Source organism: Arachis ipaensis, chromosome B04, assembly GCF_000816755.2.
Source record: "Arachis ipaensis cultivar K30076 chromosome B04, Araip1.1, whole genome shotgun sequence".
Lineage (NCBI taxonomy): Eukaryota > Viridiplantae > Streptophyta > Magnoliopsida > Fabales > Fabaceae > Arachis > Arachis ipaensis.
The window spans coordinates 111111996-111126582 of record NC_029788.2 but is presented as its reverse complement, the minus strand read 5'-3'; the positions used below and the strand labels follow the sequence as shown (position 1 = coordinate 111126582).

At 35.4% G+C, this 14587-nt stretch overlaps 1 long non-coding RNA gene across 1 annotated transcript; it reads right to left on the bottom strand.

The window, feature by feature from the left end:
- On the bottom strand, positions 481-6664 carry LOC110271195. Its single transcript, XR_002361619.1, has 3 exons — positions 5957-6664; positions 930-1566; positions 481-491 (listed from the first exon to the last, which is right to left on the bottom strand). It is a non-coding gene; the product is annotated as an uncharacterized LOC110271195 (long non-coding RNA).

Genomic DNA, 14587 nt, shown 5'->3' with positions numbered 1-14587 from the left:
AAATTATTAATTTTTGTCTTTTGGTATACTATACAAAATTCATATCTTAATTTAGTATTTAAGTCTGATTCATTGTTAAAACATAGTTATTTTACGGGATAATTTTTTTTAAAAACGTTAGTTGAATAAACATAGCAAACCATACAAGAATAACTAACAACAAAAATATAACTAAGGCTATCAAAATATTCACAACTCATATCATACATCAAAAGGTAATTTGTCATCATTAACATGCATATAGATCCAGTTAATCTACAGTCTACACTCCATATATTAAATATGTACATATATGAACATACGGCACCTAGGAACTAACCCATATAAAAAGTCTCTAAACTGACATCCGGACTAATATCTCTAAACTTACCGAATCTCTTTGGTTTACTAACAAAAGTGAGAGACTACTCAATGTCTATGCTAAGTAAAAAAACTGGTGTTTTTGCCTACCAACAGAGGTCCGTTGGCGTAGACCAGCACTAGAGCCTCACCTAGTAATCGGTATTGGGATTGTAGTTGCTCCGCAGGAAAAAGTGGTGCATGTGGCTCTGGAGGTATAATCACCTCAGGAGGAAGCTCAGGTACGTACACGTCATCATAATCAGGTACAAGTGCCACTTGATTACCTGGCTAAGCTGGAATGAACTGAGCGGAAAAAGGCTGAGTAGGTGCATCAGGATGTAACTATGAGAGGGAAAAATCATGGTATATCTGGATCAAAGTTCGGGCTATCGAGCGGGTGTAGAAATAGTCTGTCTCGTAGTACGTATAGTCTGATGCGAGGCTCCTCGCATTATACATAGTAGCTACCGAAGCCAGGATCCTTGTACACATAGGGCTGCGACGTCTCATAGAATAGTACGCCCGTCTCCATCTGAAGGAAAAAAGTTGGGGTAAGAACTTGGGAGTTTTTAGTAAGGTCGGTTTACCGAAACCTTACCGAAAACTCCCAAGTTCTTACTCCAATCATTTTCCTTCATATGGAGACGGGAATAATGTTCTATGAGATGTCACAGTCCCATGTGTACGAAAATTTCAGCTTGAATAGCTACTATGTATACTACGGGGAGTCTTGCATCAGACTATACGTATTACGAGACAAACCATTTCTATACTTTCTTGATAGCTCGTACTTTGATCCGGATATGCTGTATGACTTTCTCCTTTCATGGTTACATCCCGGATGTACCTACTCAGCCTTTTCCCACTCGGATCATTCCAGCTGAGCCAGTAATCAGGCGGCACCTGTGCCTGATTATGATGATATGTACATACCTGAGCTTCCTCTTGAGGTGATTATACTTCTAGAGTCACAGGCACCACTTTCTCCCGCGGAGCAGCTACAGGCCCAATACGAACCACTGGGTGAGGCTCTAGTGCTAGTCCACACCAACAGACCTCTGCTAGTAAGCGAAAATGACAGTAGCAGTTCTTTTGGAGGGACAGAGGTCCCATAGGATTCTGAGGAGGAGGATTCGGAGGAGATAGAACTGCCTTCTTCTGGGAGCAACCAGTCTGCGGGTGGGCTACACATGGATTTGCTTAATGGAGACAAAATCACCATCCCTGCCAGACATACAATTATACAATTCTCAAATATTTAGGGCAATCAATCACAATCTTACATCCATCAAATTTAAGATCAAGGCATTTAGTCTATAAATATTTAAACCCTTAACATTTAATCAGGATAAGATCTCCTTTTGCATCACAATCACGAAGTAAGACAAAACCTACATCCTTGCCAAATTGATAATCATATCACAGTTAACCATAAACCTTACAAACCAATAATTTCACCTTTTCTATAATCTAAAAATTAATAGTCAATTATCTTTTCTCAAAGAGTCATTTAAGTTTTTACATTGATTCTTATATTAGTACTTTCAAAATATTTAGCAATAATGTCGAAATCCTTTTTTTAAATTCCATACCCAAGGCTGTCACCAAAACAGTCTTGACAGTCCATTTTTTTCCTACCTTAAAAATATCAAACGACCTCGGAATCGCGCAAACTTTATATTCACACGGCCATCTCGGACTAAGATTTCTGTCAATCTAAAGATTATAATTTTCTAACCATTCTTGCTCCAAAAATGAAGGAATAACCGTGGCTTCCCTATTTCACAATAGCACTACACCTTGTTCCTTTACAAGGTTCCTATACGTCATGTAACGATTACGTACTAATCCGTTTTTATAATATAGGTATCTTAGAAACACTAGACTTTGTTTTAGTTTTAGTCCCAATGTATTCTGATCTAATTTAGATTTTACATAATTTTTACAAAAAGACTATTCTACATTTTCAAAAACCAAAAAAGACAGCAGCAGTATCCAATTCAAAAACCAATATAAATTTCAGTTTAAATCCAATAACTCTCAAAATTAACATGGTTCAACTAGACTCATTTAGGTTCCTTTTTCAATTAATTCCAGGTCAATATCATTCCTAATGAAAGAGTATGTAGCTTGGAAATTAGTTCTTTTTTTGCACAATTCTGTTTTAAAAACTAACGAATACAACTTCTTCCAAGTAGCATAATTTACTCATTAAAGCTTAGATCACCCTAAAATTTGGACTGAACACACTAGATATACCAAGCTTTCATTTACATTTGGTTGAAATGCAATAGGTGTTCAATTCTAGGAGTTGAGTACTGGAAGTTACTGACATAAGTGCTGGAAAACTGTTTTCTCTGCTTCAGACAATAATTTTCAGGAAAATAAACTAGATTCATCAAACTTTCAAACAAAATTAGTTTCACCTCAAAATTCAATTTGTGGCAATCGTGGCAAGGCAAAAATTGTTATCCCACTCGAAATTCTGCAGCAAAAAAAGTTTCAACAACCATACTTCAAAAATTTACCATAATTCACATAGTTAACGAACTACCCCACAATTCTCCAATCTAACTCTAGACATCCCAGGTTCACCCTAAACTTTATCCTGCATGATTCTGATCATTGTGGAAATAGTTATAATCATTTAAAGTTGCTGCACTTTCCATAATGATGTAGAAAAACAGATTTAGCATTCTAATTTCGTAAATTTATAACTAAATCCACATAGGGATAACAAAAATCCATGGCAGGGTGGCTACCTGTGGGATTTACCCACCAGGGGGGGTATGGGGCTTGGGGATGGGAGACGGGGATGGGGCCCCGTATAAACGGGGTAGGGGTAGAGATCCCGACCCCGTGGAGACTGGTTTAACCTCCGTTTATATGAAAAGACTAAAAGGTCCCTATATATATATATATAATGAGAATGAGACCTAGCCATAAATGAAAATTCAAAAGCTTCAAAGCCTCTCCTCAGATTTCTCTCCTCTCCTCTCCTCAGACGGTCAAACGCTCAGCCTCTCTTCTCCCGATTCACAACGCACGGTCATCACCGCCAACCGCCACCTCCCACCCCCTAGGTTCCTCAGCACCACTTCCCACCCTCTCGCTCCCTCAGTGCCACCTCTCACCCCTTTAGTCCCTTACCGCACGTCTCCAGCTCACCGTCACGCTCACCTCGCTGTCTTGCAGTGCTCGTCGTCTTCTCCTTGTCGAGGTAGAGCAGCGTCTTCTCCTCATCGTGTCATCGCCAGTCGTCACATCTTCGCTCTATCGCGTCTTCGCCAGTCTTGGCGGGTGGTCTGCCACTCTTTTCCATCGAGTAAGTTAGCTCTGTGATGTGTGAACTCTGAGATTTTCATTATTTTTATGCTAATTTTGATTTTTAGGGTTTATATTTCTGATGCTGATTCTAATTTCTAGGGTTTATGGGATTCAATCTTTGTAGATTTTGTTGTTATAATGTCTGGAGTTAGGTTAATTATAGTTTATATTTCTGATGCTGATTCTGATTTCTAGGGTTTATATGATTTAATCTTTGTGGATTCTGATTTTATAATGCCTGGAGTTAGGTTAATTATAATTTATATTTCTGATGCTGATTATGATTTCTAAGGTTTATGTCATTCAATCTTCGTGGATTCTGTGATTTATGTGTTTACGTTATAATTTTTTATTCTGGTTCTTTGTTAATATATTAGAAGTGTTATAATTTCTGTAAGTTAGATTAATTATAATTTAATTTATTAATTTACATTTAACTGTGATTTTTGTAATTTATGTGTGGTTTTATGATGTCTGTGATTTAAGTTTTGTGATTTTCTGCGAATTGTTCTCTATAATTTAATTTATGTGATTTATTGTGGATTGTTGTGTGTATGTGATTGTAGTTTTATTGTTATGTGATTTTATAGAATGTCTTTCTCTGATGATTGAGTAATACTCTTAAGAAAAGTATTTCATCGGAAGAATCTATAGCCACTAATATTCAAACTACTCAAGAGGTATGTGTGAGACGGAGGCATGTGTTGTAATTGATCAAGTGAAAATGTTAGTATAAGATTTAGTTTTAGAATATACAACTAAGGAGAGAGAGAGAGAGAGAGAGAGAGAGAGAGAGAGAGTTTAGTCACAAATATGCCACCGCCACCACCAATGCCTTCAGGTTCAAGGGGGAAGAAAGTTTAGTCACAAATCTTAGCAAGTTGACTTCGTTATCCATGTAAGTGAGGAATCTGTATTTATTGATACAAAAAACGAGTTGGATTATTATCTTGAAGAGTGATCAATGCCACAAATTGAAGATGACTTTGATATCTTAAATTGGTGGAAATCAAATGGAGCAAAATTTTCTACTTTGCAAACGATTGCTAAGAATTTTTTGTCGATTCCTATATTTACAGTTGCCTATGAGTCTTCGTTTAGTATTGGTGGTTGATTTTGTTACCCCATATGGCAGTAAGTTGCGTCTAGATACGTTAGAGGCTTTAATGTGTAACCAAGATTAGCTTTCGAATGAGCTTGGAACCACAGTTAACATAGTGTTTGAGTGCTACACAATTAATAGCATTGAAGCAGATGTTGATGTAAAAAAACTACTAAATTATATACAATACTATTTTTTCATATTATTGACTTATTCTTGATTTATTTTACGATTTTAACTTTTAATTGTATTCTTTCTTTTGATGTAGGATCCAAACAAATCGAAATCTACCATCACTACCATTACATCATGAAAAAAGGCTTGAGAATTCTACCGTATGATAAATTATGCTTTGTAGATTTTGATATGTTTGGTACTTTGGTTGTTTTATGGATATGTTTGATATTGAATATTTGTTATTGTTAATGTCTTTAGAGACTATGAATATGTTGTTAATGTCTTTGTTGTTGTCAATGTTTGTGGAGATTATAAACATGATGCTTGATATGTTTTTTTCACTTTTTCTATTTTTTTATTTTTTAAAAATCCGCAGATATTGTGGAGTCCCTGATCCCCGGTGGATATGGGGTCCTCGATACCCATTGCGAAAACGGGGCGAGGACGGGGACTAAATATGGAGGCGGGGGCGGGGGCATGTTTCCGCCCCCGTGGGTACCCGTTATTGCCATGCCTATTCCACATTTAATTTAGAAATCCTCTCAAGTTTGGACTCAATCAACTACACTCACTCTATTTTTCTCCTAATTTAGCACCACGCAATTTCAGTCATCATAGAATTACTTAATTTATTTATGAGGTTACTGCATCGAATTTCAAGAAATCGGTTTAACAATCAACTTCAATCCTTCAACAATTCTCAAGTCGAATCCTAGCTTCTCATAATTCAATTCAACAACCAACACAATATCATCAAGCCAAATCAGAATTTTCAGCCGCCATTAGTTTCCAAACAAGTTCGCAAAAGTGTACATTACCATCAAACAAACTTGTATTTACACACATACAATCAATTTCACAATAACATCAACACCATCCACATTCACAGCTCCAAACAAGATTCCAAACATGCAAATCAAACAATTAATAACCCTATCTCCAATTATTTACTAAACTTTATAGTCATTCAAGAATTAAAATCTTTAATTTTAAAAATATATCTCCTACCTCAATTTGTCGAAATTAAAAGAAATCGGAGATGGAATCGTGGCAGTAGCGGCTAGCTAGAATGTACCATCAACATAGCAACTTCATCATTCCACTATCAATCAGTCAGCAGCAACCTCCAAGCAGAACCAGTAGCAGAGTTTCAGGAATGGAGGAATTGGAACCAGAACAGGGAGGATGGTGCTTTCGGAGACAACAGCAGTGGCATCTCCTTTCAAAGTCGACAGTGACAGAACGGCGACTCCAATGGCGGCATACGACTCCTCGGCGACCGTGGCAGCGATGGAGGACCCCTTTCTCCTCTCTTATTCCTGTTGAAACCCATTCTCGTTCTCCCACAAGTTCGGTTTTCTCCTCCCTTTTGCAACTCTTTCAACGCGGTCCCGGCGGTGACAACGGCGGCGAAGGAGACCGCCGCACCCTCGTCCATCTTCATTCCCTCACCTTTTGTCGTTCCCCTCAATCCGCATCTCTGTCTCTCTATCTCTCATCCTTTCTCTCTTTCTCTTTCTGGACTTAACAATGGCAGCGGCGACAAGGGAAGCCGCTGCACCCTCCTCCTTCCTCTCTTCTCCCTTTCTTCTTTTTCTTCTTCTTCCTCTCTCTACGATTCTCGCGTCACTTCCTCTATGCTTCTTTTTCCTTCGTGAGTGAGTGAGGATAAGTACAACAAGGACGCATGTGTTAGAGTGCAAATTCCTCTATGCTTCTTTTTCCTTCGTGAGTGAGTGAGGATAAGTGGAACAAGGACGCGTATGTTAGAGTGCAGAAAGTATGTACACGTGTTTTGGTAAGTGTTGAGTGCCTATGTGTGTGCGTGCGTTTGAGTGAGTGAAAAACTAAAATAAAGAATTTAATGTTAGAGTTATAAATAAAGTATATAAAAAGAGATATTTCTGAAAAGAAAAAGATTATGAAGTTCACATGCTAGAATATAGTTATCGTGAGACAAGTAACAATAAGACAATTGCTATTTTTAGAAGAGAATAGATTAAAAGCACATAGTAATCAAGGATATAATTTTATTCATATAGGATTAATACAAGTATCAGTAAAACCTAATTTTAGAATAAGAATAAATATTCTAATATTATTAATGTTAAGAGATACAAGTGGTATCAGAGCTTGCTCAAAGGAAAGGTGTCTGATAATACTTTATAAAGGATTATATATATATAATCCTTTATAAAGTATTATCAGACACCTTCTCTTTGAGCAAGCTCTGATACCACTTGTATCTCTTAACATTAATAATATTAGAATATTTATTCTTATTCTAAAATTAGGTTTTACTGATACTTGTATTAATCCTATATGAATAAAATTATATCCTTGATTACTATGTGCTTTTAATCTATTCTCTTCTAAAAATAGCAATTGTCTTATTGTTACTTGTCTCACGATAACTATATTCTAGCATGTGAACTTCATAATCTTTTTCTTTTCAGAAATATCTCTTTTTATATACTTTATTTTTATCTATTATATGTATACTCTAATTATAAAAACTTTCTTTTAACTTAGCTATTTTCTCATTTTTAGTTCTGAAGGTTGATGCTTTACTGTTATCTATTTTTACTATTAAAAAATTATTTCTATCTAGATTTAAATTACTCATCGTTCTTAAGAATCTAGCCATTTTATAGTTAAAACTTTGCGAATTACGGAATTATCCTTGCTGACCAACGAATTTACTGTCTAAATAGGACTTACAACCAGGACCACAATTTAGGATGACCAATGTATTAACAGTTTTCACTACTATTTCAAAGTTTTTGCTATAAAATTTTTTTATTAACAAGAAGATAGTATGTAAATCTAAAGAAAAAAAATTCTTTTTTAAATTCTTATTTCTTCTCGAAGTGAGTTAAAGAAGACTTTCTCTCGTGGGTTTTTAAAATGGTTATAAATTTTTTTTATTTTTGTTGGTTTTATTTCATCCTTATTTTTTTTTCTTTCTTAATTAGTTTTGTTAGCTGATTTGTAAATTCATATTTTAGAGGTGTATCTTCTGATTTGTCAATTATATTTATTAAGGTAGAAGTTTGTTCTTTTGTTAGAATATTTACAGTTTTTTTTCACAATTTTTGCAATTACACAATTCTTAAATAATTATTTTGCTAATCTTTTTTACTTTTTACTATTGAGGTTTCTTCATCTGATGACATAAGGTCTAATTGATATATGAAGTAATTCTTAAATTAAGAGGAGCTTTCATAAAATAATTCTTTCTCTGATTCTGAATTAATTAATAAAGCTGTCAACACTTGTTTAACTTCTTTATTTTTTATTTTATTTATCTTTTATATATTCTGTTGTACATTTATTAGTATAATGACCTTGCTTTTTACGTTTTCAACATGTTATTTATTTTCTTTTATTAAAAGACTTGGTTTTTCCTTTAGGAATTTTATAATATTTTTTATATAATTTTTTCTCATAGTAAAGAATTCTTTCTGTATTATATTTATTTTGTCTTTTGTAATTTTATTTTATTTTATTTTGACTATTTGGTGCCATTTCAGAGATTATTTCATATTGGTAACAGAATGTTCTTAATTCTCTTTTTCCAATAATAGTTTTTTGTTTTATTTTTTGTTGTATTTTAGTATTTGTACATATTTTTATACTTGTTTTTAGTATTATGTTATGTAATTATCTAAAGGTTAATGAATTATAAAGAATTTGTGTTCCAAACTGTGTTTGTAATTTTTGTAAAGCTGTTATGAATCTTTCTTTCTAGAAAGATGTAGAGGCATCATCTCTAATCATTACTTTTGCCATGAAAATATCTTTATACTATCTATAATCAGACATGGTTAGATATCTTAAATTCATTAATTGGGTTGCTATCCTATCTTTAAAAGTACTTAGATCTCCAACAAAATTTTTAACAATTGTATATATTAATGTAGATGTAACATCTTATGACTGATTTTTTTGTTTAACGTTGTTAATAATTAATTCTTTTTCTTGGATACTGAGAAAGTTATCCCATCATACTTTTAATTGGCCTGTAAACCCTTGGATTAACATAATTGTGGCATCTTTATTGAGGCTTTTTTCATTTTATAAGCAATTGCTGCCATTGTCATATTACACATTTGATATAGAATTTCTTATTCACTTAATCAATCTATGTTCCATTTTGCTACTAAATCTGATCCAAAAAAGTTATTTTGTATTAATTATGTTCTTTTTTCTAGGCCTATATCTACTGGTGATGGTTTGGAATAATAATTTCTAGTTTTAGAGTAATTTATTTTCTGAGTTATTTTATTTATTTCTAATCTTTCTTCTACTTTTAATATATTAATCGTCATTTTTTCAAACTAATACTTTTAAGTTTTTCTTTTAATTCATCCACTTCTGCTTCCACTTTTGATTTTAAATTGATATTATCTAAACTTTGTAATTTATATATTGGTTTTTCTATCTTAATTGATTTTTTCATATTTTTCATTCTTTTTAATTATTTTTTTATTATATCTAACATAGTATTAGTAAAGTTTAGTTGTTGATGCAATTTTTTAATATCTCTTTTTTCTATATTTCCTTTTGCGTTGTTATCTTTATAGGGGGCTGCTTCAACTTCTAAATCTTTTTTAACTGGTATTTTAATAGTTTCTTTAGGAGGATACTCAAACTCTATTATTGATCTTGAACTGATTTTTCATATAACGGTTTTTTTTGTTAATAGACATGATTTCTTGTTATTTTAATATAGATTAATTCTATTTTATTTCATATAATTATAAAATAATTTTCTAATCCTAATAGCCTCATTTTCAGAATAATTTGTGAAATACCAATATCTTAATAGTCTATTATATTCATCATTAAAATCTTATTTTATCCGTTCTTTATTAATCTCAAATGGTTCTTCTCTAATAATTACTCCTAATACTTGTAATCTAGTTGGAGAGTAATTTGAATCTATTTTATACACAGGAGTGGCTATACGAGGCCTTATATTATTAATTCCTACAATATTATCCATATTTTTTAATGACGAGTTATCTATAGAATTTTTATGACTAATAGTTTCTGTAATATTAAAAATTCTTAAAGACGGTGATCTCCTCATCCTAATTCTAATATTGTTCCTTCTTTTATTATTTCTCTTAATTTTATATTTTTTATTTGTAGTTCTTCAATAATATAAAAAATTATCCATTCTTCAGGTATCTTTTTTAACAATTCTTCATGTCTTAAAAAAAAGCTCAACTAATAATTAAAGTGTGTTATTTTTAAGAATTGTAACAAATATAAAAATCTTAAAAGATCTTAAATGGTACTTAAAAAAATTAAATAGATTACATTCCAGTAATACCTAATTAAGTGGATTTGAGTATGCTTATAAATTACACAAAATAATCGGTATCTTTATATTAAATGTTATGTTAATAGTTAAACTTATTATTTTTTTAAACTACTTTTAGAATTTATAAAACTAATAATCAAGTTTTAGGAGTACCAATATCTAAATAATATGTATCTTAATACAAATAAGTATAATATAACAAATCTCCTAATACAAACATACTCTCTGCCATGATTTTCAGGTAATTTCTTCTTATAATAAATTGTAGAACACAACCGTAATTTATATCTCCTCCTAAATCGTAATACAAAATCACGGTTTACTCTTTCGTTGTTTGGGTATAAATCATTATTTTATAACCACGATTTATGTTCACCGTTTTTTCGTTGTTTTACCAAGCTTTATACATAATAAGAGGACATAAATGTAACTGTTCCAGCGCGTACTTAGAACCGGAGGGTAGTTGGGCCTGTTTGTAAGGTCCAAGCACTAGAGGAGGAGCCTCCATCCGACTTGTGTATGAGAAAGAATGGGGGTGGTACCTGCAAAAACACTTCGATGCCTGAGTTAGCAAGGGGTTAAGCAGGTTTAGAGTATATTGGAACTTAGTTTTACCTGAGTATTTCAGTGTATTCATAGATGGTGAGCCAATAATCACCGTTGGAGTAGTTTCACTTAAGCCCGCTAAGGTCCTAACTTCCGTCTTATTTGTTGAACAGGTGGGATCCCGGATGAACAGCCAATCTGTGAGACATGAGTTCGGGATTTATTCCTGGCATGTCAGAAGCTTTTCAGGTGAAGATATCGGAATTTTACTGTAGGAGTTGTATCAGCTTCTGCTTCAACCCTTCCGTTAGACTAGCTCCCTCCTATGTTGGTATTCATTCCGACCTCTTGCTTGATCTGCACTTCTTCGGTCTTTCTTCCAGGCCGTGGTCGTAGCTCTTCTTTAACTCGGACTCCTCCGAACTCGATGGTATTGACTTCTTTGCCTTTACCTCTCAGGCTAAGGCTTTCATTATAACACTTTCTCGCCAACTTCTGATCTCCTCTGATGGTGGATGGCGATCCCTTCTTGTGTTGGAAACTTCATACAAAGGTGGGGGTAGAAACCACCGCTCCAAGCCGATTTAGGGTTGTTCTGCCTATTAAGGCGTTGTATGCAGAAGCTACATCGACGATAATGAAGTCGACGCTCAAAGTTTTGGATTTAGTCCCCTTTTCGAAAGTAGTGTGCATGGAGATGAAGCCCAGTGGCTTAATAGGAGTGTCTCCTAACCTGAAGAGAGTGTCAGGGTAGGCTCTTAACTCCTTCTCGTCCAATCCCAACTTATCAAATGCTGTTTTGAACAGGATGTCCGTCGAGTTTCCTTGGTCCACCAGAGTTCTGTGTAGATGAGCGTTGGTGAGAATCATGGTGATCACTACTGGGTCGTCATGCCCAGGTACGGTGCTTTGTCCGTCTTCTTTGGTGAAGAAAATGGTTGGAAGGTTGGGTCCTTCATTCCCGACTTGGTAAACTTCTTTCAGATGTCTTTTTCGAGATGATTTGGTAACCCCTCCTCCTACAAAGCCTCCCGATGTCATATGAATGTGTCGTTCGGGGGTTTGTGGGGGGCGGACTTCTTCGTCCGTGACCTTCATCGTGTCTTTTTCTCTTCCCATGATTGTCCGACCTTTCCATGAGATATCTGTCTAACCGACCTTCTCTAGCTAGTTTTTCTGTCACATTTTTCAGGTCGTAGCAATCATTAGTGGAATGTCCATACAACTTATGGTACTCACAGTATTCATTGCGGCTCCCGCCCCTTTTGTTCTTAATTGGTCGCGGGGGAGGCAACTTTTCAGTATGGCAAATTTCTATGTAAACATCGACCAGGAAAACTCGTAGGGGAGTGTAGGAATGATATCTTTGGGGCCTTTCAGACCCGATCTTTTCCTTTTTCTTGGGCTCCCTCTCTTTTTCTTTTGATTGGTTGGGATGCCCTAGTCGACAGTTAGGTTCTCGTAACCTGGTGTTTTCTTCCATATTGATGTACTTTCTGCTTGTTCCTGTACATCACTTAAAGAAGTTGAGTGTCTCTTTGAGATGGACTGGGAGAATAGTCCTTCTCGAAGTCCGTTAATGAGACCAATTATTACTGCTTCAGTAGGTAAATCTTGGATTTCCAAGCACACTTTGTTGAACCTCTCCATGTAGTCCCTCAGGGGTTCTCCGACCTCTTGCTTTACTCCCAGCGGGCTAGGAGTGTGCTTGACCTTGTCCTTTTGGAATGAAAATCGCGTGAGGAACTTGCGCGAAAGATCATCAAAGCTGGTTACCAACCTTGGGGGGAGGCCGTCAAACCGCCACCTTTGTTAGAGTCGTCGGAAAAGCCTTACAACGAGTGGCGTCCGACGCGTCGGCTAAGTACATCCGACTTTTGAAATTACTGAGGTGGTGCTTCGGATCAGTCGTCCCGTCATACAGGTCCATATTAGGGCTCTTAAAGTTTCTGGGAACTTTAGCCCTCATGATATCTTCAATGAATGGGTCCTCTTCTCCTACCGGGGTGTCTTCTCGATCTCTACGAAAATCCTTATTTCGGAGGTTGGATTTCAGCCTTGAGAGCTTTTCTTCAAGCTCTCTTCTTCGTTCAATCTCTCTCCTTAGGCTTCTCTCTGTCTCACGCTGTCGTTCTAGCTCTTTCTTTAGTTGCTCGAGTCGACCTTGGTGGCCATGCAGTAACTCCATTAAGTCAACGAAGTGAGGTTGTCCATCTTTTCCAGGCTGATGAACTTCGGAGGAGATTCTTTTTTATCCCTGGGTGTTGGAGGGACCTTCGCCATGTTGTCCTTCCATTCCTTGTAGGGATATTATTGCCGTGTCGTTGTTGACCACGTCTTGGTGTTCTTGCTCAAACTCTGATGCGGTGTGTCCATCTTCTTGTTGGTCGTCTACCATCACTGGTTGATCTTCCTGTTTCCCCAACAACGACGCCAATGTTTCGGGGCGTACCTAGAACCGGAGGGTGGTTGGGCTTGTTTGTAAGGCCCAAGCACTAGAGGAGGGTAGTCTCCGAATTGTTTTATGTCTGGGAGCTTCCGTCCGAATTGTGTATGAGAAAGAATATGGGGAGGTACCTGCAAAGAGACTCCGATGCCTGAGTTAGCAAAGAGTTAAGCAAGTTTAGAGTATATTGGAACTTAGTTTTACTTGAGTGCTTCAGTGTATTATAGATGGTGAATCAATAACCACCGTTGGAGTAGTTTCACTTCTGATGGTGGATAACCGTCCCTTTATCTTAGGGTTGTTGAGATATATTTTCTAGAAATGGATGAGAGATTTAGGAGACATTTACTTATTTGAATAAGTGTCATCTGCCAGTTCATGTCGAATCCGACTTCTTCTGGAAAAGTCGAGTGATCAGTGAAGGCCAACCCTTTGGATTGGACCTTTTTAACTTGATTGGGCCTGACTATTGTATTGGGTAAGAGTAGAAAGAGTAACCAAAATAACTTTAGAAAAATAGCATAATTTTATTTTATGTAAAAGTTATGATATTTTTTTATCTTAAATTTTAGGGTTCATTTGTGTGTTTGTTTCGGGCTGCAACATCTGAGAAATGAGGAGTTATTGCTATGTCACCTAGATTTGTATTCATTTTCTTATAAGTAAACATTTAAATTAGTTCCTAACAAAATTTAGAATGAACATTTGTAAGCTGCATGAGGAAGACTCCATTTTTGTCTTCATATATTTTTCTTTTATCAGATGGATTAGACAATCCCAATCTATAGGTATTACATAACACACTCACATACAATCCGGATCTATAGGTATTACATAACACACTCACATACTTACCACACATTGCAGCAACAGCTAGAAATTTTTTTTGATCAATTGCAACAGATAAAACTCGAACCCGAAACCTCTAGATGGAAAGAGACTATACCATTTGAGGTATAACTCATTGGCGTTTTCAGATGGCGCACATGCAGAATTTCATCAACTCTTGCGATAATTTATGAGATGGTATGGTGCCACAACACAAATAAAGCTTTAAAGATGCAGGGGTGGTAATCTTTGCTTGTTGGGGGAATAAGGGCATTGGCCGATGATGGTATGCAACTATGCATACATGCCGTATATATTTTCTTTCCATTTATATGGTTTCTATTGGGCAGTGGTTTTGGTTCTTTATTTATTTATTTATTTCATTTTATATGTTCTTAATAGTTGTTGTGCTTGGAGTTTGGGTCTCTGGGAAATGGAATCATGCTACTGTACTAAAGGTTACCACTCCGGTGAATATTTAAAAAAA